At 44.6% G+C, this 24,826-nt stretch overlaps 1 protein-coding gene across 1 annotated transcript in view; it reads right to left on the bottom strand.

The window, feature by feature from the left end:
- ERBB4 (erb-b2 receptor tyrosine kinase 4) overlaps window positions 1-23,763 on the bottom strand; it is a 552,534-nt gene extending 528,771 nt beyond the window's left edge. Inside the window, exon 1 of the mRNA XM_066189450.1 lies at window positions 23,630-23,763. The gene's annotated coding sequence lies outside the window, so the exon portion shown is untranslated. The remainder of the gene's footprint in view (window positions 1-23,629) is intronic.
- Window positions 23,764-24,826: the final 1,063 nt, after the last annotated feature.

Here is a 24,826-nt window from a genome sequence, read left to right as displayed (position 1 = left end):
AAATGAACCTAAGCTAAATATCGATGTCCCAGCCAAGGACCAAAGCAAACACAGAAGAAAAAAAGAGCCCAGGATTAACAGTCCTACATTTCCTCCTCAGACAGACAATTCCATTAATGCTGCAAACGTTGTCACGTCCCTTGAGGAGAATTAATAGAAATGCCTTTTTTTAGGAAATCAGGAAATCTCTTCAGGAAAGGCACAACCACTTTCCTGCAGGCATGCAAATTTGGCTTCATTTTCAAGAGGGCATTTGCTTATCTCCCAAGTGTTTCCTGGCTGGAGTCAGGTATCTCCCCAACCCTTACCGCAGTTTTTTTTATGGAAAGTATCTCCAAACACATTTCATGAAGAGAAGCCCTTATAATAATCTCACAGGTAGGGAAACTGAGGCACGTGTGCTTGCAGCACTAAACCCCCAGCCATCAAACCACAGGCTTTTTTTCTTTCAGCATCTCCCCTTTGCGGGAAATACGAGCAGCCCCTCATTCCTGAGGGATTTTACATGCTGCTCCTCTCCTGTCTCAGTTCAGCAGCTCATCCACTCTGTGCTGCATCCTGGCACAAACCAAGGACCCCAGACCGCGGTTTCAGAAAGTGAGGCCTTGCTCATCACAGCTTTTAAAGCAGACACTAGCTGATCTCTTCAGCAGCGCTGGAGTATTTTTTTCTCTTCTGCTGTACTTGCTGCACTATTATCTTCCCGTTTATTTTAAGTCCTGCTAAGCCCAGTGGAGAGGGTTTGCAGTTTATATTGCACTGCACTGATCCTCCTCCTGTTTTTCTGTAGCATATGGCCATTGAGGTTATAGCCTCTCTTTCACTTCCGTGTCTAGACTGATTACCTTAATTTTTTTTAATACCAAAATCTATATGACACTTCCCTCTGTAGGCATCTCTCCTGTCTGGACTCTGATTGCATCTCCACCTTTTTTCCCTTAACTTCTCCGGATGGCCACAGCACACAAGTGCAAAGCCTGTATCACCACCAGAGGGTTCAGATGCAAGGAGGAAAAAATAGTGCTTGTGCTCAGATTTTTGTTAGCTACTACCAATTTACTATCAGCAACATTGCCCTATTTGTTAACTGCTAATAATTAGCTAATGCTAAACCTTAGCAATAACAGCAGTCTTGTCTTCTTTTACCCCCCACTCTGTATCTTGTCACCAAAAAGAAACACCCACACAATTTTCCATTTCCTTTCCTGTTCTAGGCGATTTTCCTCTTGGTTTCTGCACAAATCGTTCACGGCAGGTCTTACTGCTGTGTCAGGCACCAGGTTTTCTCACAGACCAGGCAGTCCTCCTTGGAGAAAACCCATGTCTACACAGAAAGGAGAAGGACCACAGGCCGATCTGTTCAAAATATTTTGACTATGAACATTCCCTAAGAAATCAACCTTTCCAACTGAAATGCTCAGAGTTTTGCTTTAGAGGCTACCAAGCACTCTGTTGTTTTTGCTAACATGTTTGCACCGTTCTCATGGTCAGCCCCAAACACTGTCACCTGAGCCACCTTTGTGGCATAGTGCCAGCCACTTAGCTCAAACCTTGAGCTGGAGATGGCTCTGACAATGAAAAGGAATTCATTGCTGAGTACTGTTTTTTAACAAAACTAGCAGAATTAAACGGTTAAGGCCTGATCATCAGGTAACACAGATCAGATACATCAAAGTAAAATCTATACCAGCTGCGGTTCTTTTAACACAATTTCAAAGCATTTCTATCATCTACTACTGGCATCACCAGTGGCAGAAGGCAGAAAATTTACCAAAGGCCAGTAATAAAAAACGGAGAGACAGAACTAGAGGTCTCTTAGTGATGATTGCAGAAGAAATAAGGTGACGATGGAGACTGAATGGCTATGAATCACACTGTTAAATCTAACTGGGCTGCAGGACTGCCCCAGAACTGCAAACAAATAAGAAAAAACCCCAAAGTGAGTCATCTGAGCCCCACGGCTTCTAAACCCGTGCGGATGATGTGGTGCTGTTCCAAGTGCCACATCACCAGGACGCCGAGGGACATGCCAGCCTTTGCAAGCACCGAGCTGGCACGGCGTGCCGTGTCCTTGTGCCTGTCCCCTGTCCCTGGGACAGAGCCGGCCTTCCTTCCGGGGCTGGATGAGCTGCAGATGCCCGAAAGGGAGAGCAGAACAAGGGCGACGTTGTTCCCCGTGCACCGCCCGGGCTGCCAGAGTTCACAGCGCTGCTTTTCCCCAAAAGTTTTTTACGGGAGGCGGGTTACCATCATTCATTTTTTGACATTCAAAAAAATAAGAGTGGAAATGCAAGGGGAGGGGAGAGAGAGAGAGTGCCCAGCAATGACATGGGCACAGAGGCATGTAGGGAATGAGGAGGAGGAGGGAGCAGCCCAGCTGCCCGTGGCACATGAATCGCACGGGCTGGACGACGACCTTTTGTGCGCTGCCCACCGCTGAAGGTTTCTGGCATGCAGAGTCCTCCTCTCTGCTCTGCGGGGACAACAGCAGCTCAGGAGTTATTAAAACAGGGCCTGATCACAAGTCGGAATGAATAAAACCACTTGGAAAAGAGAGAGACAAAAGGTACGAAAACTTTACATAAGCAAGGATGCAGGTCAGAAATCTCCTGAAGGGATGGGTGTTTTGGGGCACATCTATTTTTGTCTTCCCAGGTGCCACTGCTGCAGAGAAGGGCTGTTAACATCAGTTTCGATGCTCACACCAAGTCCTGGAGAGAGCTGCAGCTCTTGGTTAGATGGATATCAGTTCGCAAAAAAAGAATACCCCGAGAATTTCATTGTCACTTTATAGGACATCATTTCTGATCAGAAAAAGAGCTGAGGAAGTGACTTGCTCCTCGGCGTTGCCACCATCAAGACCAATTGTTTTCACCCGTGCCTTGAAAAATGCGAAACTTTGAGACCACTGGACCATAAAGTCAATCATGTTCTTTTCTCTGCCTAAATAATTATACACTTTGGATGCCAAACTGAAGGGACTCCAGCAAGAGAAACTTTAGCTTCTTGTGCACACTGTAAGTTACATACAGCTTACACACACACAAAAATAGACTGATGGTCACAGTATATGCACAGTTCTACTCTAAAAGGTGACATTTTCATGTCAGGGCAAAACACAAGTTTCCTGGATTCCTAATTTTATTTTCACAAGAGGGAATTTCTCCACAGAGACACACATCCAGCCGATGGCTTCTTGTAGGAAGAAGCCAAGCTTCAAAATGGAAAGGGCTGAGTCCATGCCTAACAAACAGATGGGCAAATTTTTCAGAATTTTCAGCTTGGAAATTATTTTCAAATGCGACGGGATCGCTGAGACATGATACAGTCATTGTCACACCATGAATTCTTTGCCTGCCGCAGATGAGGAACTGTAAATAAACTCCCAAGGTAACCGCTACCCTCGTGCGGGCTTTAATCTATCAAATATGGTAATTGTTAGCACAATCTAACAACTTGTTGGCTTGCAAATTAATCACGCAGTCTGAGCAGCAAGGTGCATCTTTTTATAGCAAACGCTTGGCACATGAAGTGTGGCTAATAAGGTGCCTCTAATTTAAAAGTCTCACAACATCCCCCTTCAGGAGATAATTGCTCACTCCGAAGGCCTCGATCCCAAAAAGGCTGCAGAGAGCCACACTGAGCACTGCTCACCAAATGCCCCCTGCCACTGGATGGAAGTGGGAGCAGCCCACCTCTGGGTGGAGAGCCAGGGAGGACACCACAGGATAGGAAAAAAACACTATTGGATTGTAACTTACCAATATATCCACAACCTACTGGACCAGAAAGGTTATGTCCATGTAATGCCATCTCTGACCCAGATAAACGTACCTGATTATTCACAGATTTTTAGTAATTTTGAGTTAATAAATGTGAACAATCTAGGTTCAAAACCCATGGGCTTATGGCTTCTTCCTTCTAGCAGCACCTTATCCTCTTGCTCTCCTGACCTGCTCAAACATCAAAGTCTTTCCTTGTGCAAAGTCCTCTTACTCCCGTAACCAGTGTTCAGCTATGCCCACATGCCCTCACTCCCTTCTTCAGCCAGTCACTTACCCACCTGCTCCTCGAGGAGGTTGCCAACCTCTCATGGTCTTCAGCCTCAGAGCTTTCCCCTAAAGCTTTACCTGTACTGTTGATCAAATTAACTATCCCCTTCTTGGTGCCTCCTTGCAGCCCTTCTCAGACATGAATTTGTTTTTATGACGCCAAGTTTCAGGCAGGGAACTCATCCTCTTGGTTGAAAGGGTGAAGAACTTATCTGTGCTCTAGGGCGCTGCAATGTCACGAATGCTGACAGCAGGGTTGATGCCTTTTCTACAGAATACCTTCAGAGTCTGCAGTGGTTTCCAAAACAGGGTGGTAAGAAATTCAAAGGAAACAGAGGAGCCAACTCATTGCATAACATTAATGCAAAAGATTAGGTCCAGATAAGACTTGAGGTCTTTCCAGAAGAAAACTGGGAACGAAGGGAATTTGCTGTCTATCTCCAAAATTGGTTAGTAAATGCACGTCAGCAGAAAAAGAAGGGGAGAATGTGCTACAGCCATCAGAGCTGAGATTCCTCTGCAGGCTGTGGTGAGGACTATGGTGAAGCAGCTGTGTCCCAGTAGTCCATGAGGGATGCATAAATCCACTTGCAGCCTGCGGGAGAAGTGCTCACTCCAGACTGGGTGGATGCCAGAGCAAGCTGTGATCCAGTGGGAGATCTGAATGGAGAGAGAGGACCCTTGCTTCCAAAGATACAGAGAGAGGGACCCTGTGCTTCCAGGCTGGAGCAGCCTGTCCTTGGAGGCTGCACCCCGTGGAGGAGTGACCCAGGCCACAGCAGTTTGGGGAGGACTGTCTGCCTTAGGGAGGGACTCACACTGCAGCAGTTTTGGGAGAACTGCTGCTCGGGAGAGAGGAGCCACACTGCAGAAGTTCACAGAGAACTGTCCCCCATACCAGGGACCCCACAGCACAGCAGAGGAAAGACTCCTCTCCCTGAAAGAACAGAAGAAGATCTCGAGTGACAAACTGACCAAACCCCCCCTGCCCTGTCTCCCTGCACTGTCACTGGGAAAGAGGGAGGTGCTGGCAGGAAAGGTGTTTTAAAAGCTTATTTTACTTCTCATTATCCTCCTCTCACTCTGTTAATAATAAATTTACCATAAATTTTAACCTGTTTTGCCCTTAGAGTGTTTTCCCCCAGTTCTTAACTCAACTCACGAGCCCTTCATGAATTTTTTTTTCCCTCTCCTCTGCCCAGCTGTAGCAGGAGAGGGTGAGCAAACAGCTTTTGCGGGTGCCTGGCGTTTGGCCAATGTCAAACCATGACAATGCACCATCTCATCTGATGGGGCAATCAATTCCCTATTTGCACAAGTTCATCCTGGTAACAAAATGGGGTATTTTTGTTAAGCATGAATCCCCCTACAATCACAAAGATGGAGCAGTGCACCCTGCACCTAACTCAGGGATGTGACACCAGACTAAGCAGGCTGAGTCCCCTGATGCACAACATGAATTTGTGAAGAGTTCAGAGATCCCATCTGCCAAGCACTTTTATCTCTGAAGTTAGTAAACAACACAGACACTCACTGCATCTCCATTGTTTCTCATAAACTAGACTTGAAAACCACCAAGGCTTCACCAAGTACCTGCGAAACCTGAAAGGAGGTAAAGAACAAGTCCTTTTTCTAATTTACTATGCCCAACAATAGACCAAACCTAACCCTCCACTTTTTTGAATCTCTGTGAACACAGAGGCATCCAAACCCAGCCGGGTGGATGGCACAGCCCTTTTACTCTCAGGTTATACAGGTGATGAGCAGCTGATGAACAGCTTTGAAAGAAGCTTGCTGCACACACAAAACAAAAACAAAGGAAGCAAGAGAAAGATCATCCAAGGCCATGGTCTGTATCCAAAATGTTCCCCCTACAGCAGCTTGAGCACTTTTCGTAACTGCACTGGAGACCACACTATACAGTATTAACTGACAACTCTAAAAAGTGCCTTTACAGCACTTTTTTCTCTTTTCTTTTCCATGGAAGTCATCAAAATACCTACTTTGAGCACAACAGCAAATCACTGCCAATCTTGTGAGACTGAGCTACTTCTAAATTGGGAACTGTGACAAGAGAGTAGCACAGCACTAAGGCTTACCTAAGGAAATGAGTCACTTCAATTAAAGCAGCAGCTATAGAATTTAACAGAATAAATTAATGTCAACTAATTAACACTTATGATCCTATTATCAAAGGTTTTATGGAATTTTAGCTTAGATATCACTATATGAGCATATAGTTAATGATCTGATGTACAGGATCAAACCCCACTATACTTCCTCCTGCCAGTATCTAACTGCTTGCTTAAGAAAGGAATAGTTGACTGATTAATCAATTCTAAGTTCAAGAGACCAGCACATTATCAGAAGGGCTGACACTGTATTGAGTGAGTTGGCACTTGCATTTTTAATCTGGTATTCCATTTCTTAGTTAAACTTCATTGCCTACCTTATTTATATAAGCCTTTTATCTTCTTGGAAGGCAGGAGGTACCTCTCCAGGAAGATCTATCCTTAGAATGCAATCACTTTTTCTTGACATCCTTCTTTCTAACATCACCACGGCCCAAACTTCCTTTCCTGCTGCACCTGCTGTGCAGGTACACAAAAAAGGGGTGTGACTGTTTAGCACATGCTCTCCTCCCATGGTAAAAAGTGGGAACAAAACCCGGCTGTTCCCACATGACAAATTTGCTTTGCTATTTCCAGCCCCAATGATACAGGAAGAAGAACACAAGGGTTTTTTCCTGTACGGCTCCAAGTCTTACGGCTCAGCATGGCAGCATAGTAAATAAGCTTAGAAATTGCAATGTCTGGGTGAAAACAGCCACACAATATCTGCTTCAAGTCCTGGCTCCTACAGATGCACAAAATCACACCGGGCTTCCCTGCACACCCTTCTGCAAATATGTAACTGGATGAGTTTCACCAGTTTAAAAACTTCACACTCATGTGTCTTCTCCAGGATTGAAGTTTTACAGGCTCGGGGGAGCAAGGGAAAAGTGTCAGCGCAGTTTACAAACCAGAGGATGATAGTCAGACCACAGGCACTTGGCTTTATGTCCTAAGGGGTGGAGCAGCTGGGAGATGAGCCCCACAAAGGCCAGGCACCAGTGACACTCCACACTGGAGGCAGCAGCAGCAGCCACGTGTCCCGTGAGAGGCCATTTCCAGCGCACAGCTCTCCCCCAGGATGGCTGCAGCCCCTCATTGGCACTGACAGCGCCAGGCAGCCTGCCACCACATCTTACCTGACCTCCTGCTTCCCCAAACGCTGCTCCAGGTGAATCTGACAAAGGAAACAGCCATGGTTTCTGTGAGGATAGGACCCCACCAAGTCAGTGACCTTTCCAGAAGCGCAGAGAAAAAAGCACGTCTCTCTCCCGCTTGCAGCCCAATCCCATAAAGCTTTTTACACACACTTAAGCTCATCTTTCCACATTAAAGCACTTATGATGAACTTTAAGCACCGCCTTATGTACCATGGAAGTTTCCTAAGGTGCCTCTGGAGAGCCTGGTCCTTGCCTGCTTGCTGATCCGGGCTGGTGTGGCATTAAAAGAACAATGCTTCTCCTCCCCAGAAGGATTGCCATTAGTTGAACCATTCGAAATAGTCTAAGCACGGCAAATCAAATGCACTAATGATGCCTTAAGTTTCAGCTTTCATGTTTTTCAGATTCTGTGCTGCCTAGGTGTGTAGTGCTGAGCCTCCTATTAAGTGTCACTCAGCTCTCTTCACAGAGTAGGGAGACAAAACAAATCCTTTTCCTCCTGGGGACCAAGGACAACAGTTAAAAGTTTTCAGGCCCAAAAGCACAAAGAGCGGTGCTGTTTGAAGAGAGAAACAAGAAGGATGAGACTTCATAATCTGAAGTTGTAATTGGACAATTAAACCCCAATATGCAAATGAACCAAAACTTATTAAAGTGTGAGATCTCATGACCAGTCACCCATTTTTGTGACCATTTTGGGTCCACCTTGGGTGTAGCCCTGGCCAGGCTCTTGTCCTGCCCAAGGTGGATCCTAAAGGCCTTTCAATAAATACCTATATTATTCTCTAGCTCTGTCTAGTCTCTGTTCCAGGTCAGCCTTCCCAAGGCATCACTCAGGTCTGATAAAAATTGTTTCCAGAATGAACTCTCTAAATCCCATTTTGATCCTTTCAGCATGAGTGCTCCACACAGGCTACTCTCCAACATCCTGCATCCCAACCCCACAGACAATGGTGCAGAGTCCATCCACTGGAGAGGGCAGGACCCTCAGTGAAGACACCCCAGCACGTGATTCCCACAGGTAGGTGCTCAGCCCTGAAACCAGGTTCTCCCTTTCCACGTGGGCACACGGCTTCCATAGGAGAAAGTGATATGTAGTCACTAATTGCTCTAATTTATTACTGTGTGCCTGTTAACTCACAGCATCATTTAAGCCCAGGTTAGGAGCTAGATTGCTAAGTAAGTTTTGATCATAATGGTCCTCAAAGAACAAAAGGCAGGCGGAGAAGAGCCATTTTGCCTTCATCTGTCTTCTCTTGTTGCTAAAGCCCTCTCAGATGGTTTCCCCATTTATCACTCGGATAGAAATCATTAGCTCTTCTCATTCCAGCTCCTACAGACTGATGGTGGCTGTTCGACTTTTTGTTTACTTTTTTCTCTAACTATGCACCGAGTTAGGGCTGTGATAACTCCAGTTCTTTTAGAAAAGTTCTCATTTATAAGGGAAGTAGTGAAAGCCACGCACAGCGCCACACAGCCTGCACAGAGACATGCTCCTGGATAATGAACAAACAAGGAGATTTTAAAGCAAAGTAAAAGCACTCAAACACTCCAAGTCCTGTTTACAAAAAGTGCATTCTACTCTCAGTGCATTTAAATTATCTTATTAAATACACACCTCAAACCAAGTAATTCTGAGTTAGAATTGCAGTTGTTTGTTCAAACATGCAGAGTATGAAGTTCCAAATACGAACTGTATAATCATCCAACATATGAAATGCATAATCTGGAGCACAGGCTACAATGACTATCCTCCCTCCTCAAGGGCAGTGATGTAACTGCATTCACCTGGTCAGCCTCTGGAAACCTCTGGATGACCATTTCAGGATCTTAAAACGTTTCATTTCATGTAAAAAGAAAGATTCAAAGAAACTTTGAATGATGAGAAAGTAATCATGAGAAAGGGGGGTGGGGAAGAGGGAATCAACAGTTTCGTTAAGCTAAGAAGGCAGTGTCAAAACTCAGCTGTTAGGAAAAAAAAAAATAAAAACACAAGAGCAGTTTTCATCTAGAGAACTTTGACTTAAACCAAACATATTCTTAGTGAAAATTTATTAATGTGAAAAGGTTGGACCAGGTCGAGATATAAAAGATAAAACTGGCCTAAGTGAATAAACAGGGAAATCAGATTTTAAATTCAGATCTTTGACACTAATTTATTCAAATACACAAAAACACAAGAGCTGAACGCTCACCACCTTTAGCATCCAACCCACCACCTCTCATCAAAAAGCATTTCATCTGTCAAAAAAATAAAAAAAAAAAACCAAAGAAAAAATACTCTATAGGCTGAAAACTGCTGACTTACATTTGTTCAGCTAATGTCCAATTATTATTACATGAAACTCCACATGGAAAGAAAAAAAAAAAGCCTAATAAGAAAGCTAATGAAAATTGAGTATTTTACAAGAAAGTTACCTAAGCATAAAGTCAACTGGATATTACACTGGTATTCAAATCCAAGGGTACTAACAAGGGGAAAGCTTCATTCACACAGGAATGAATTCTCAGACGTGGAGGAAGAGAGCGAGCCAAAATCTTCCAGAAGTCCATTCTCATCATGCTAATTTAGTTTTCTTTCCCCTAAATATGCATTTTAACACAACACCAAGCTTTCCATACAGTATTTGAAAACAGTTTCCTGTGCATCACTTTGAACTGAAACTCTTCCAAATTCATTTTTGGGAGAGGAAATAGAGATTTGTGGTGGGAGAGGGGGAAATGGGAGCACAAGGTGCAGCCCCCTCCCTTGCAGCCCCAGATTGCTGAGGATTAGAAATGCACCACAAGACACAGGGTTCAGCCTCCCTGCAGCCTCCTGCCCTGCACAAAGGAAAGGGGCAGCAAATTGTGACATCGCTTACTGTGCATGACTTATTTAATTTTGATTTTTTCCTCGATTGTAAGGTTAATGAAAGCCTCTGCTGCACTTCAGTGCAGACAGATTTCACTGTCCCTCTCTTCACCGATTTCAGCCATAAAGCCACGCTAATTACTCTGACAGGATAACAGGAGGGAAAAAAGAAAGGGACACAGGCAAACACACACATATTCCTCGTGAGCTGTCATGGGTAAAAGAGGGCTAACAGCCCCTCGGCCCAGCCAGTCCTATTGACACAACAAAGGGGCTTCTGGCCTGGCAGCACAGAGCAAAAACTCTGGATGCAGGGAGCAGAATGGGGAGAGGGGAAAAAAGGAAGAAGGAAAAGGAAGTACGCACTCATTCTTGTGTTGTGAGGTCCTCACCGTGCAAAGCTTTCATTGCAAAGAAAAGTGCTATTGAGAGAAGGTGCAGGGCACCAAAACGCTGGGAGGCAAACAAGCAAACACGCGGCAGCACCCGCTGCGAGTGGCCCGGGACCCCTGCAAACACAGAAATCAATCAGCAAGCCCGATGCTGGGAGAGGCAGCTATTTCAAATTAATGAAATAACCACTTCCTTGACAAACTTGGTCTATATCCTGCTGCTAACAGACTGCAGGTGCGCACCACCTCCAAGCACCTCGCGCAACGCAGACACGCGCTGCAGCCACTGCGAGATGGATCGCGCATCCAGTTTTCCTGTGCACTCTGTAATGTTCAGGCAGTCACCAAAATTACGCCTACTTTGCTGTTAAAAGAGGAGAGAAATTGAATTGGGAGTGAAAACGCTTCAGCTGGACAGGAAGGAATGTCGGCAGGGCAGCCCTGGCTGCAGCCAGCTCCAGCTGAGCACCATATGAGAGGATTTACCTCTGCTGGCTCCAGATAGAAACCTGTCCTTGCCATAGTTCTGCGAAATTGCCAACCCTAAACACTGCAATTTACCACAGGCACTGACAGTAGCTACCGGTTATCTCCCTAACCAGCAGGAAGAGTCACCAGTAACTCGCTCTCCTCAGTTCTCTGAAGTTGCATTTAGAGCCCCACCAACACAGGTGCTCCGGGGGTGCTTTGCTCACTGAAGGTCTAAAGACCTCTTTGTTACGGGGCATTTTAAAGGTTTTTCAGCCAATAGCATATTGCTAAAGCTTACAGACAATTGCTCTAGCCAAACACTAAAAGCACACGTACACCTGCTTCAAACAATGCTTGCTTGTATGCTTTCTATTAACAATACACAATACTCTTATTAAGCTTCAAACCTTCTGTTACCTTGCTGAGCATATCTTTCTGCAGTCTGAAGGTCAACCCTGGCCAAACCTAAAACTCAAACTCTTGTTTCATGTCCTTGCTTGTTGTACTATTGTAACTTTTCCTACTTTCAAGCTTTGCAGTGGCAGCTAGTCCTAAGTTGTTCTGCTCCTTCTGTTTCTGGGGCGTGCTTTCACAGCTTTCTGAATGCCTCATTGCTTTTAGGATTTCCCACACTCATGCTCTGGGGCGCTTTGCTCACTGAAAGTTTCCCTGTAGCAGTGAGCACCAGGATGGGATCTGCACATTCCAGGAGCTTCCAATCAGTTAAACAAAAAAATCATTTCACTAGTTTTATACTTTTTTTTTTCCTGTTGGATAAAACACTGAGAAACGTGAGTCACACATAACACCATGCATTTTTTTTTTTCCCCGGGTCCAGCTCCCAGTGAATCAAAGGCATTTTACTCAAGTAAGGATCACAAGCCTTGTAGCTTAGACCACATTTGTAATGAGTACTACTTGGGTTATGAAGAGTTTCACCCATAAATCTCAGAACACTTTGCAAACACAAGGAAACCTCATTTTTATCACTTCGCAGTTTGGCAAAAATCATGAGGGAAAGTGCAAAAGGAGAGATTTCATTCCAGAGAGGGGAAACCCGTCACCAGTGGTCAAGAAATGAGAAAAAATTCTAACCCAGGTCTCTCCCATCTAGCCACACTCTCACTGGAGCCTCACCACTCCCTAAGCCCCACCTTTGGATCACTTTGGAAATGCATTTGGAATGCCCCCCAAGAAACATGCAGTATTTATCTCCCCGTTCCTGAAATCCTGTCATCTTGACAAATAACAATCAGCCACTTTCAGCACCAAGAAAGAAAACATATTTTCTGTCTCTCCTGTTAATTATACTTCAAACATACATAAACTGTAGTCATGGGAATAAAAAGGGAGGGGTGGATGAGGAAGCTTTGGAGGAGGAAGCTTTGTTACAATAGCCACACTTTGACAACCTAACAGAAACAAACTAAATTATTTTGTCTTTCCCAACAAGTTTCGTTCAATTAGCTTCACCACTGAGTTCAAAAGGTGATTACTTGAGACCTATTCTAGTTTGTGGAATTACAGTCCCTCAATGATGTATGCACAGACATGGAGAAATCTGTATTAAAGCTCAGCTGCCTTGGCTAAATATTGAAAGAAAAAAAGCGGGGAGGCAGGGGAAGGAGGAAGGCACTTGGCATTCAGAGCTTCTCCACGGTGGAACAATTAATTTTCCACTCTGTGATGAGATGACCGACACAGTGCTGCAGCACATGCATAAATACTTGTCTATCAGCACTCAAAAACTCAGGCAGGAGAGCACCAAAACAGGTCCTCAATGATACACTGTCAGTAATGCCTGAAAGTCCCTCAGTGGCAATCCGTGCACACAAAAGCTGATCCTTTTCGCCACATTTTAAAATCACTGCTCTTCTTTTCAGACTAATGGCTTTCTTCTCCTGCTCTTAATGCTTTTTTTTTTCTCCACTGCTTTGTTAAACTGTTAAACAACTTCTTAATTTTCCTCCTTTGCACATCTGTCTTGACAGAACGGAGGGGAGCATACACTTCTGGGTGCTTTTCAACGAATCAGTCACTTGGGATGCTCAGGGCACTCCATCCTGGGCTGAGGAGCAGAAGGACAATAAATATAAATGTAAAACAAACTTAGGAGTGCTGCTGCCAACCCTTTGGCTGACTCCTTGCAGGAGGCTCACTCTGCCTGCCCATACAGACCTAGCCAGGCACTGAGTACCAGCACCGGCCTCCAGCACTGCCCCGGGGTCTCTGTCACTCTGCTTGCACTGGACAGATTTCCAAGTGCTCAGGAATCAGAGACATTTCAAGGGCTCATTTGGTCTGAAATCTCAGCCCCGATTTTGCAGACTTCCAAAGAACTCTTGCCTAGAAGTGGCAGGATGTATTCATCTGTCAGCAAGGACAGCCCAAGAAGAACAAGAACGAAAACAAAGAAAAGCAACAAAGAAACCCAAGACCAAACAAACAAACAAAACACCCTCTCAAAACAACCCCAAACCCGTCCAATTCCTGACTATATCTTGAAAAAGGCAGTAGTAACAAAGTAAATTTTCGCATCCAGGGTTCATGGACTGCCCCCAGGTAACACTTGGTGCCTGTAGAGACAAGCAGATCCAGTGGGAGATACAACGGATTGTCCCAGCACCTTCCAGATTTTTTTTGAGCGACAGAGTCCAGACCTTCAGCCACACTCAGATCCACCGCAAAACATCTCTGGGGCACAAGAGCCGCAGATGCCAAGAGCTGCTCTCCCAGAGCAACACTCCCAGCCCAGCTCTGATTGCCAGCCCAGAGGAACACCCCTCCTCAGCCCAAACCCCCAGGACTTTCACAGGTTTCTTCAGGCAGCACCAGCAAGGCAGCTTCTTTTAACTTTCAGTGCCTTTGCTCTGTTCCTGACTCGCCCATGCGGTGCCTGTGCTTTTCAAGATGTCCTTGCAATTCCACCTGGAAAGCAACAGCAGCGCACGCCACCCACTGAGAGCCTGAACAAGCCAGCCCCATCCACTTCAGGAGGGGATGTCTGTTTCCCACTTACACTGTGATTATCCATAAATGTTCACAGGTGGGGGATGGCACCCTTGGGGAAGCTGTTCCATCATCCAGGCAGGACGTGGCAGCAGGGGCTGCCCTACACATCCCGCTCCTGTGCTATGCACGAGTCCCGAGCCTTGGGCATTCTGCACAACACGGCCACTTGAAAAACAGCAATGACAACTGAACAATCCGAAATAACTGACACTAGCAGACATGAGATGTCCTTTCGTTGGCTCTCAGTTTTCTCACAAGAACGCAGGGTAAGCACACGGGTGAATAATGCACCAACTGCATTCCAGATGGTCTCTCACACAGAATATCTAACTACTAGGATGAACTGCAGGACTTTTGCTCCGACAAATTATTTAAAATCTGAGCAGTTCATCACGAACAGAGCAGTCTGACTCAACGGCAGGCACACTTCTCACTTAATCAGTTCTGTTATAGCATGGGCAATGTTAAGAGCAACAGATAATTACATGAATGAGAGTAATAAAACACTAGGTAAAAAGGTGCCACTTACTGTATCACTAATTAAAATGAGGTTTCCAGTATCCTTGTTTTACAGATATCTTTGCCTTTGTAGTTTCTGCCTTTTGTGGCAGTTTGTTTCTACTTTCTTTGTTCAAGTGTTAGAAATTCAGCATCATGTAATCAGAAGGGGAAAAAGCTTGAAAAATACACCTGTTTGCAGGTATTTGATTCTACTACCTGCTCCCACTTCTTTCCCCTGGAAGGTTTGTGCTCAAGTAAATTGGAATAAGCACATGTAATTTGCATTGCAAATAATATCCCTTACCTCATAGCTACAAAAAAAAAAAAAAATCACCAAGGTAACAGATATGTCAGGATTCTTACCATGGCAAATCTAGCATTCATAATCCACACTGCATCCAAAATATCCCCTCTAATTACATCTGCTTTTCTTTTCAGCATGGTCACTTTGCTTACTGAACTAGCGCTGCACTTTTGGGCTGGTGCACACTCAGGAGCTTTCCTGAAGGAACCGGCCCACTTAATCCAAAAGTTTTCCTTCAGATTTGCACTTTATAAACCGGAAGAGAACATTAAGTAGCAGCAAAAGGTCTTTGAAAGCCATCTCAAAGCCACCAGCAACAGCAATCTATTGAGCAGGCATCTGTAACAAATGGAGAAGGTGCAAAGCTTAGGAAAAGGGGAAGAAGCAGATGAGATGCAGTCCACTGAGTGAAGTTGGTACTACCTGAACGCATTTCAGTGATCATCTTGCCAGTATAAATACGGAGTCAGAGTAATTTAAAGAGAAAGTTTAATATTTCTAAATTGTATTCTAAATTCTAATTGTATTTCTAAAAAACAAAACAAAACAAAATCCCTCATCCAAGAAATGCAAGCTGCTATGAGTAACACCTACATATGCCCTGGTAGCATGCAGGGCACTTTTGCTACCACTTAAACACTTGTGGGTTAAATGGAAGCAGAAGCAGACTTGGTGACAGCCTTTCCTGAAGTGCAGCAGAGGGGCAAATCCGTGTGATGTTCTCATGCATGGTGAAGGCCACGTGAGGTCAGAGGCAACGGAGAAGGAATATCTGCACCTTCAACCTCCCTCAGGATCTGCTAAGATACAGTGTCCCAACAAAGGGGATGGCCACCACAATGTCTGCATGGTAACAATTTCCTTTTTGCAGAGCCTTCACTGTGGACAGTTGCAGGAGAAAGCACCTCTTGGAGGATTAAGACACCATGAAAGAAGTCCAGCCACACTGAGTTGGTAAATTCAGGGAGTGACTGTTCACCTTGACCAGATGACTTCCTCCCTGGGGTCCCAAGAACATAAAATGCCCCCAGGCTATAAAGTAAAAGACAAGTTTCTCCCCCATCTTCAAGGCTAGACTGCATTCTGCCAGACACATCCAATTTGTCCCCACATGGGAAGTTTTGGAATGTGCAGCGTGCATCTTCGCCCAGAGCTTCCCAGCGATCCCAAGGGCTGCAAGGAAGTGGCTGGGTACTGCACCCACACCAGTGCTGCCAAGCACCAGCTACACACAGCCAGTAAGAACACTCCTCAACCCCTTGAGCAGCACCTCCAAAATCTACCCATAGATACTTGTAGTAGAAACAAAGGAAAAACGAGCAAAAAATGAAAAGGAAAAAAAAAAAAAAAGGCAATAGGGAAAAATACATATATGTCTATGTAAATGCAGGAAAAACTGATTAAAGAAAACAGGGGTAACAGGGGACCCCTGCACTGTCACCAGTGCCCAGGCAGGAGCACGGACAGGAGCTCAGAGATGCAGGAATGAGTCATTTCAGCTGCCCATATGTGCAGCATGGCAAGCTGCAAAGAAAAGGAACGTTCACAGCCAAAGATCTGTAGAGAAATATCGGTGCAGTTAAGTATGCAAATATTTTGCTGTTGACAAAGGAAGTAATAGGGTACTTTTTCACTGGTTTTGCTTGTGCCTCTCTTTAAAGACATCAAAAGCAATACCACAAGCCTCACCATCACCCTCGCATTTGACACTGTAGGACTACAATCGTACACAAATGCGTGCCATGTGCACTCCCAACATACTTTCCCCCTATTCAAAAATGAAGTGCCACTTTTAAATATTTCCACTTTACTTGCTTTGAATTGCCGGAGATCAAATGAGTCAATTAAGTGCTGTGTCTTTTTTGTGCGGAGGGAAGATGAAGGTAATTTGCTGCTCAGTGCATCTGTTTCCTCATCAGCACAGTAAGGACCAGGCTAATTAGGGGAGGAAAACAATATGGTCATATGGATAGGCCAGATTGCCTGTCACTCAGCTATTCAGCAGCCAGGCTGTGCTATGAGGACAGCAAACAGATGAGGAGTCTTCATCTCCTTCCTCACCATGCCTTGGGAAAAAAAACAAAACAAAACAAAACAAAAAACAACCCCACTTCAAGCACTCAGATGGTTACCTGAATATTTTTAGCATCAACCCCAAAAGGTTCCTCCCCAAATCCTGTTGTTGGTTATGCGCCCATGATGAATGGGAACCAAAATCTTCACAGTCTCTGCCTCCCACACTGACATTTTTTAAAAATACCTGTTTGGAAAACAACTGGAAACTGTAAGAAGCAGTACACCATCAAGAACCGTCTAAAAATCTCTTGTTGCTACTCGCTTTGCTCTCCAACACAGAAAACTCCTAAATATTTTTCCTTCATTTTCAGTTTCAATAGATTAAATTAGCCATACGACTTCATTCCCAAAGTCCTCTAATTCTGGAACACTGCAGAATCACAGACCCCAACTCAACAATCATGTGGGGAGTTCCCTGATTCTGCTTTAAATCACCAATCCTAAATCTCATGTCAGAAGTTATTTTCTTGGCAAACTGAAAGCATGCAAGTGCATGAGAAAAACAACTTTAAGGAGAGAAGGCAGAAATAAGTAATTCCAAGCCACTCACACACACAGTCCCACTGCAGCATTTCTGTTTATTAGGAGAAGATACGGAATATCAGAGGAAGTTCATTTATTCACCAACCTGTATTATCAAGCAGCAGCAGACATTACATTTACCACATCCAAGCTTTATTTGCTGCTACGAAATGAAATGGTAGAGGGTACAGAAAACAAGTTATCTCGGATCGAGCATATCATGAAGGCAATCAACCCAAGCAAGGGCTTTCACATGTCCCTGTCAGGCACAGACAGAGTGCCCCATGCTGCAAATACAGCTTCTCAGGGTTTTTTGGAGTTTTTTTAAAATATTATTTACTTTAATAGAGTATTCCAAGCTGATCTCTGGTTTTACACTGATCAGAAACACACCAATGAAGTCTGCTCCTCAAACAGGGTATAATTTAGCAAACTGCACTAAAAAAAAAACAAAACAAACAACCACAAACAAGCATTAAAAAAACCCCAAAAAACCAAACAAAAACAAGCAACAAAAAAAAACCTCCACGAAACCCAGAATAGATATTGAATGGAGTCCAACCTTCTTTGCACAGCAGGGAGAACAGGTTCACTCACAAGACATCTAAAAATACTGCCAGGGAGCATCTTATTGCCTCAGCCCAAAATGAGACAACTTTCATCCCAGTTTCTGGCACACATCCCACACATGGCTTTGACCCAAAGGCTTTGCTTAAACCAAAGGAGCTCTTTGCTCCCATTCAGAGGGCTGCAAAGTTTGGGATTAGCCACCAATTCATCTAGATCCATAAACAGACATCTAAAAACACGGATCAGACTGCAGAGCTCCCTCTGAACTCCAAGAGTTCCTTACCAGACCTCACAGAAATTGCGTTTCTTCCTTACTGACTCTTCACATCATTATTTACTGAGAGCTTACAACAAATCCAACCCCTCAAACAGGTGAATGTTGTCTGACGATACACGTCAAGGGACGGGGGACAGTATTTGAAGCAGCTATGATCATGCGCAGGAAAATAGGGGGAAATAAATAAGCTATTAGTCAGTATGCCATGTAATTCCTTTAACCACAGCTTATTTCACAAAACTGGGGGCTGAAATTACAGTTCGTATCCTTCCACTTCTTGAAACCACTTAAGTAATTCTAGGAGTGTGTCTTAGAAGTTGTCCAAATGGCATAAGCAACTTTCACCAGCTATGCAGAAAATGCTATTTTCTTCCTGATGCAAATCCAGGCAAGTATCCCTGTCCTCCCCAAGAACAGACACTTGACAGGGCAGCCATGGCTCAGATGAAAGGGGAGCACAGGGTGATATGAAGGACTGCCTTGTGACAAACAGGGACCCCTGCTCTGCTCACGGGGCCCACCAGAGCTTCGCCACCAATGCTTTGAAAAAAACAAACCCAAAAACTCCATCAGGACAAGCACAGGTTGATCCCACCTCAGCACTCAACTCTCCCCTCACTAACTCCCTGCCCCACAAAAGCCTGCAAAGAAGCAGGCCCCCTAATTCCCAGGGATGGGTGTTGAGGGGTGAAGCTGGGAGCTGGCACAGTTATAAATAATTCATCACAGTAATTATAACAGACCACAAGCACCCAGACTGAGCCAAACCAGCCACAGAGTCACTACACTGCGGTTTCGGCTAGAAAAAAATAGAAGAAAGTCACCTCTGCAGTAAGTAAGAAAAGAAATAACCAGCTCCAAGTTGGCAAACTGTTACATCTGAAAAAAGCAGAGATGGGCACACGGATTCATTTCGGCCAATTATACTGAGGGGTCTAAAAGCCTTGAGTGAAAACTTCGGAAATTTCAGCAACGATGTGCATTAATAAAAAAAACCAACCCACCACACTGCGAATAGCAAGCAACCAAAGGGAGAGCTTGAGTTTTAAGAGACACCTTAAGTCCAGCCAACACTGAAAGCATTTAAATTCTGGCAGCTGCAGAAGTAAATGCCATTATGAATTTAGATCCCTGGATACATTCAAAGTCTTTCAGTTGCAGTTTTGCTAAAATATAATGAAACCATACACGACCAAATCATTATAAATAAAGTTTTTCTGAGCTCAGTGGAAGACAGTACTGATGGATTCATGATCTGTGCTGCTGTAATAGAGGTAGCAATAATTTTGATGTATTGATTTATTTATTATTCAAAAAAAAAAAAGTAGATTTCTTTAAGGAATGCCTCCTCAGGAACTTCAGCTGAACTGAACACTGCATGTTGCTAACATTGTCGCTATAAGGCTCTCAGTCAATTAGTAAGACTGGAGCCAGATGGCTGAAAACGACTGAAATTACACAGTACATTCTGTTTATTAGTTAGGATTATTATTCAGGCCATACTTGCTTTTAACAGATTATTTATCATTATTAAGATTACAATGATATGCAAGGAAATTACAAAGTTAAGAAAAACATGATTTTTCAATCGCATTCGTCCCCTACTCTGTTCAAAACTCTTTTTAAATATCTGAACTAAAGAATTTTTTAAAAAACCCACCTGCCCACAAAGAAACCCATTTCATTAGCCAGACACACCTTGTTTTGGGACATGACCACAGACTGTAGAAAGATGTCAGCAATGGGAAGTTCCCCAAAGCTGATTTTTGCCTTGCTGCTCACCAGAGCTGCTGGGAGCCTCTCCCAAAGATGGGAGGATGCTCAACTATTCCGAGACTGCTTGGAACCCATAATTTTTTTCAATAAACCCCCTTTGAAAAGGACACCTTGAAGTCCAACCTCTAAAAGAATCATTCCTCCTGAACTCCAGGCAAATGAGAAAACACAGAATGGGCAGGTTTCAACGTGATTAATAACAGAGAAATCAACATGAAGAGGCAGCATGAACCTCATTTTTAAACAGTGGCAAGGACACTGCTCCAGCAAAGACCAGAGCTTGGCAGGGAAGTAACCGGCTGCTTTACACCATGAATATCAACATATCTGGTTCTGTCCTTCACCAGCTGAGATGGATCCCTCTGATGAGTTTTTCTACAGCACTCCACTTCCACTTTTTGGGGTTTTTGTTTGTTTTTGTGGGGGTTTTTTTTTGTTACTCACTCATACAAACCACCATTTCAAGATAAAGATGGTTGAATGCTTCCAACCATGAGAGATCCACCACTCAGGAAAAGGCTCCTCCAAACTGCCTGCAGCATTGCCAGTTCGGGATATTCAAGTCCAACGGCTCTGAAGCCTTAAAAGCATAAACCCAGGTGCCAGCTGCTGCAGATTAGTGACATATTGGGACTGAGAAAAAGCCAAGTACTCCTGTCAGAGCTTACCCTGGAGAGGAAGGGCACAGAGAAAACTCAACAGTGTGCAACAGCCTGATGTAAACAAAAGTCCTACTTGAGTCTCCGATGCTGGGAATATTAAGCTAAAGAAAAAATCTGTGCAAAACAGGTCTCCTCCTCTGCCACAAATTTTAAGTTCATCACTGAAGTCAAGGAAAAACAAGAACTCAAGTTGTGTGCATCCAACCTCTTAAGCCTGCAATTTAATGTACAGACAATATATTCCCTGAAGGTTTCTCTTGATATCCCACAGCCTTTGGGGGGAAGTTCGGTCCAGCAGTCCACCAAACCCTTAAAATGCTGTCTGTCCCACTGCAGCTACCCTTAAGCTCTGAAACACAGGCCCTTCGCTACAAAACCCAAGGGCTTTGACACACTCTAATATCTGCACTCTGCCAACCTGTAGGTTTATCGAAAACATCACTCTTCTCCCTCCCATGCACACAGACAAACCAGCATCTCATCCCACTGAGCCATGGTATTCTCAGTGCTTTTGGTGGCTGCTAGGCTGGGTTTCGAAAACTTCCTCTTAAAGGAAGAGGAAAAGAAATGACACTAGTAATATGCATAAAGTGTCCTCTAAAGTGGACAAAATATAAGGCACCATCAAGAAAAAGGGCACACCAGACAAGAAAAGCATCATCCTTGCTCACCCTGATCCTGGCCATTAAGCTTTGGACAGAACAGTGAGGAATAGAGGGAAGGAGCAGACTGCCTAATCAACAAGTACATCATGCAGATAGATACCCATTAAGACCACATTACATTTTCCAAAATCCATATACTTCCTATGTTACTTCATCACCCCCCACACCTACCTCCTCATTGCCCTCAACTCCGAATAGCAGTAATGACCTTGGCACATGGCATTTTCTCACAATTATTAGTTGGCTGGTGTTAATGGCCCTTGGCTACACCTTGGGCCATCAACTCCTCCCAGACAGTCATTAATCCCAAGGAAATACCCTGCACCTCAATCGTTATTACTTAATTACCTCCACACATAATCTGCAGAGCTGTAATACCACACCAAAGGATTGACTGCTGAGTTATGACTGAGAACAAAAACTTTCAAGTCAAAAGACTAAAAGATACTGCAACAAAACCCAATTAAAGGCATTTTAACACCCTAATAAATTAAAGGAAATTATTTGGGGCCTGAATCAGCAACTCAAATAAGCAAAGCAACTGCTTTTGACTAAGTCAAGAGTTCAAGTGGCTCACCATTTCACAATGTAAAGCCTAACAAAGCTCAAACCCAATCTTGCACTTTAATGGGCCATAAACTGCACCAAGTAACAGGTTTTGCTCAGCTGGGGAAAGCTCCAGCTTCCTCACTTTGAAGAAGGTGCACACTCAAGGGCTGCACACAGCAACAAAAGAAATTCCGTGACATTTGCAACAACATCCCGTCAATTAGGGCTGTCCCAAGCAGCGCTTCATCCTCCTACACTAGTAGCCTGTGCTGCTAGAGGTCCTCCTTCCATTTCATTGCTCCTCTCACATATTCCTACCATCTTTAGGGCAGGTTTTTCCCCAGATTAGACACCCTCTGCAGAGCCAAATACGATTAGCTGTGTTCTTACATTACCAGAGTCACCCAAAGTGAAGACAGACCTCATATTTCATGATGCTGCATTAATGTCTCCATCCCAAAGGACACCAAACTTCATCACTGGCTAATTCAAGCCCAAAGCCTCTTTCATCTCCTTCCCTGCTCCTTGAGGACAATGAGGAAACAGGTTTGGGGGGGGGGGGAGTAGCAGCAGAGCAGAGGGAAGACGAATGGTCTCGTCAAAATAAAATACAATAAAAGCCTGATCCGCAGAGGAAGATAAGCTTGAGGAAATAATTCAGATGAAGAGGAAACCCGATGATTTAAACACGAGACTCAAAGGGAAAATGAGATGTTGATAATTACAAGAGAAGTATGTTTTCATTGCCTGGACTGTTATTAGCTGGGATAGGAAACAAGAGGACGATCAGAGGCTTCATAAATCGGTCAGCATCGCGTGTTGCTGCTCCTTGGCATTAAGCAAACATCTGCCCTCACCTGCACCAGCACGGGGAGACAGCAGGCTCCTGCAGGTTGCTCGGGGGCTGCCTTTCCTCCTGGCTTGTCTCCTTCAACCAGTGAACTCTGCTGAGCTAAAAATAAGCATACAGCCTGCAGACAGCATCCTCCAGACCTCACCTTTCCTCCCCTGCGCTGCAGCCACCTATGTGCCACAACCTGCCAAACAGGCATTTCAAAGCTATTTATCAATGCTCACAGCAGCAGAAAAAAGACTTGTGCACCATGCTGCCCGGTTGTGCACCTCCTCCTCTTCCCTATCATGTGGCTTTTCAGTTTGGGTTTGGTTTTATGGGTTTTTTCCTAATAAGGATTTGCTCGTGCCACTGAGTTCTCCGCTTCTTCCCCTGGGCTGGCTACCCACCTGCCCTAATAGGTGCATAATTAAAAGGAAAACCACTCCAGGTAACCAACCAGCAAGCTCTCTTAATTGAAAACCAGAGAGGCAATCATTTGGCCCAGGGAAAAACCCAACTCATATGCCATAATATGGACCACCATCTGTTTGCTAAATTAGCAACAGTGAACTACCAGCATAGAAATGACTGACACCAATCAGCTTTTAAGGAGTTTGCCTTTACACAGAGGACACTTCACCACCTCACTGAAGCTCTCTCTGCCACGAGAGGCAATTTCTGTTCAAAAGGGATAAGACAGAGATGCAGCCAAACATTCTTGAGCATAAAACCAGCAGGTACTGGTGATGGTTTTTCCCAGCATATTCAATTGAATGGAACCAGCACCCTCAGTTCTCATTGCGTCAAGCAAGCATTCATCCTCCTTGCAGGGGCACTCACCTCCTTCTCTCCAGGAAGATGTTCACCCTCACATATGACAAAGGCAGCCCCATACCTTGGGTAGCTTCTTCATTCACTGTGATTAACAAAATTTTGTAGGAGTAAGGAACTGTCCCAAGCTCTGCCTGGCTCATCTAGAACAGGGACAGAAATACCACCCCTGCTTTATGTCAGATCAGAAAGCTGCATCACCTGCTTCCCTTGGCAATTCCCACTCAAGCCAAATCGTCCTCATCTGGGGCTGAAATTTGGGCACTTCAGCCGCTGCCTGTCAAGCCCCACCTTCTCACACCTCTGGAAGCAAACACACACAAGGAGCAGCTGAAGTGACAAGCACCTTGGGCACAGACATCACACTTGGGCATGCCCAGCAGAAAAATGCAGCAAACACTGCTCACCACAACACAGAGGTAACACAGCAGCTCAGCTCCACCTTCATGAGACTTACCCTTGTATTACCATCATGGCAACTGTCTCCCTAATGCTTCTACCTCAAACTAAAATCCAGCTGCCACTGTGCACTGCTACATGGGGGGGAAGAGAAACACTCCCTGAATCCAAAAAATCTTTCCATACAAAGAAAACAGAGAGAGGAGTGGGACCAAGGCAGGGAAGAAGTGGCTGGCACAGGGGTTTGCCAGTGAGCCCTAAGACCAGCTTAGAGCATCACTACAAAGCCCTCTGCAGTTGCCCTGTCCAGAGCCAGAGTGAGAAAACGCAGCTGAGGAGTGGGGCCCCTCTTCCTCTCCAACCTGCATGCAGCAAGTAGAAGGCACACCACAGTAAATTAAAACAAGGATGCTACTCAAGCAAGGAATCTAATTTCGCTAACTAAAATGGTTACAACGGCTGTAAAACAAAACAACATTAAAGCACACGATACATTTGCCATTTACAGCTTCCCATCATACAGAAAAGGCCTTCTTTCCCCAGCGCTGCTTATTTACCTAGGGGGTAAGAAAACCTATAAATATACTTATATTTCTCCTAGATTTGTATTTTTCCAGTGAATGCACAGCCTCTGTAGCACACCCTGTGCAGATGGCTAGGGCTCAATACCATAAAACATCCAAAATCCAGGTGCCATCACCTCCCCTGCCAATACACAGCACTGGGGTGTTGCATAGGGGCGCACGTAGCTGAACACTGACTGTAGAGATGTCCTGCATACAGGGCAGGACACAGGAAACTGCAGAC

This window comes from Chamaea fasciata, unplaced genomic scaffold (genome assembly GCF_029207755.1).
Source record: "Chamaea fasciata isolate MVZ Bird 193981 ecotype frontalis unplaced genomic scaffold, bChaFas1.0.hap1 SCAF_8, whole genome shotgun sequence".
Classification (NCBI taxonomy): Eukaryota; Metazoa; Chordata; class Aves; order Passeriformes; family Sylviidae; genus Chamaea; species Chamaea fasciata.
The sequence above is the reverse complement of the archived record's forward strand: the minus strand, read 5'-3'. Positions and strand labels throughout refer to the sequence as shown.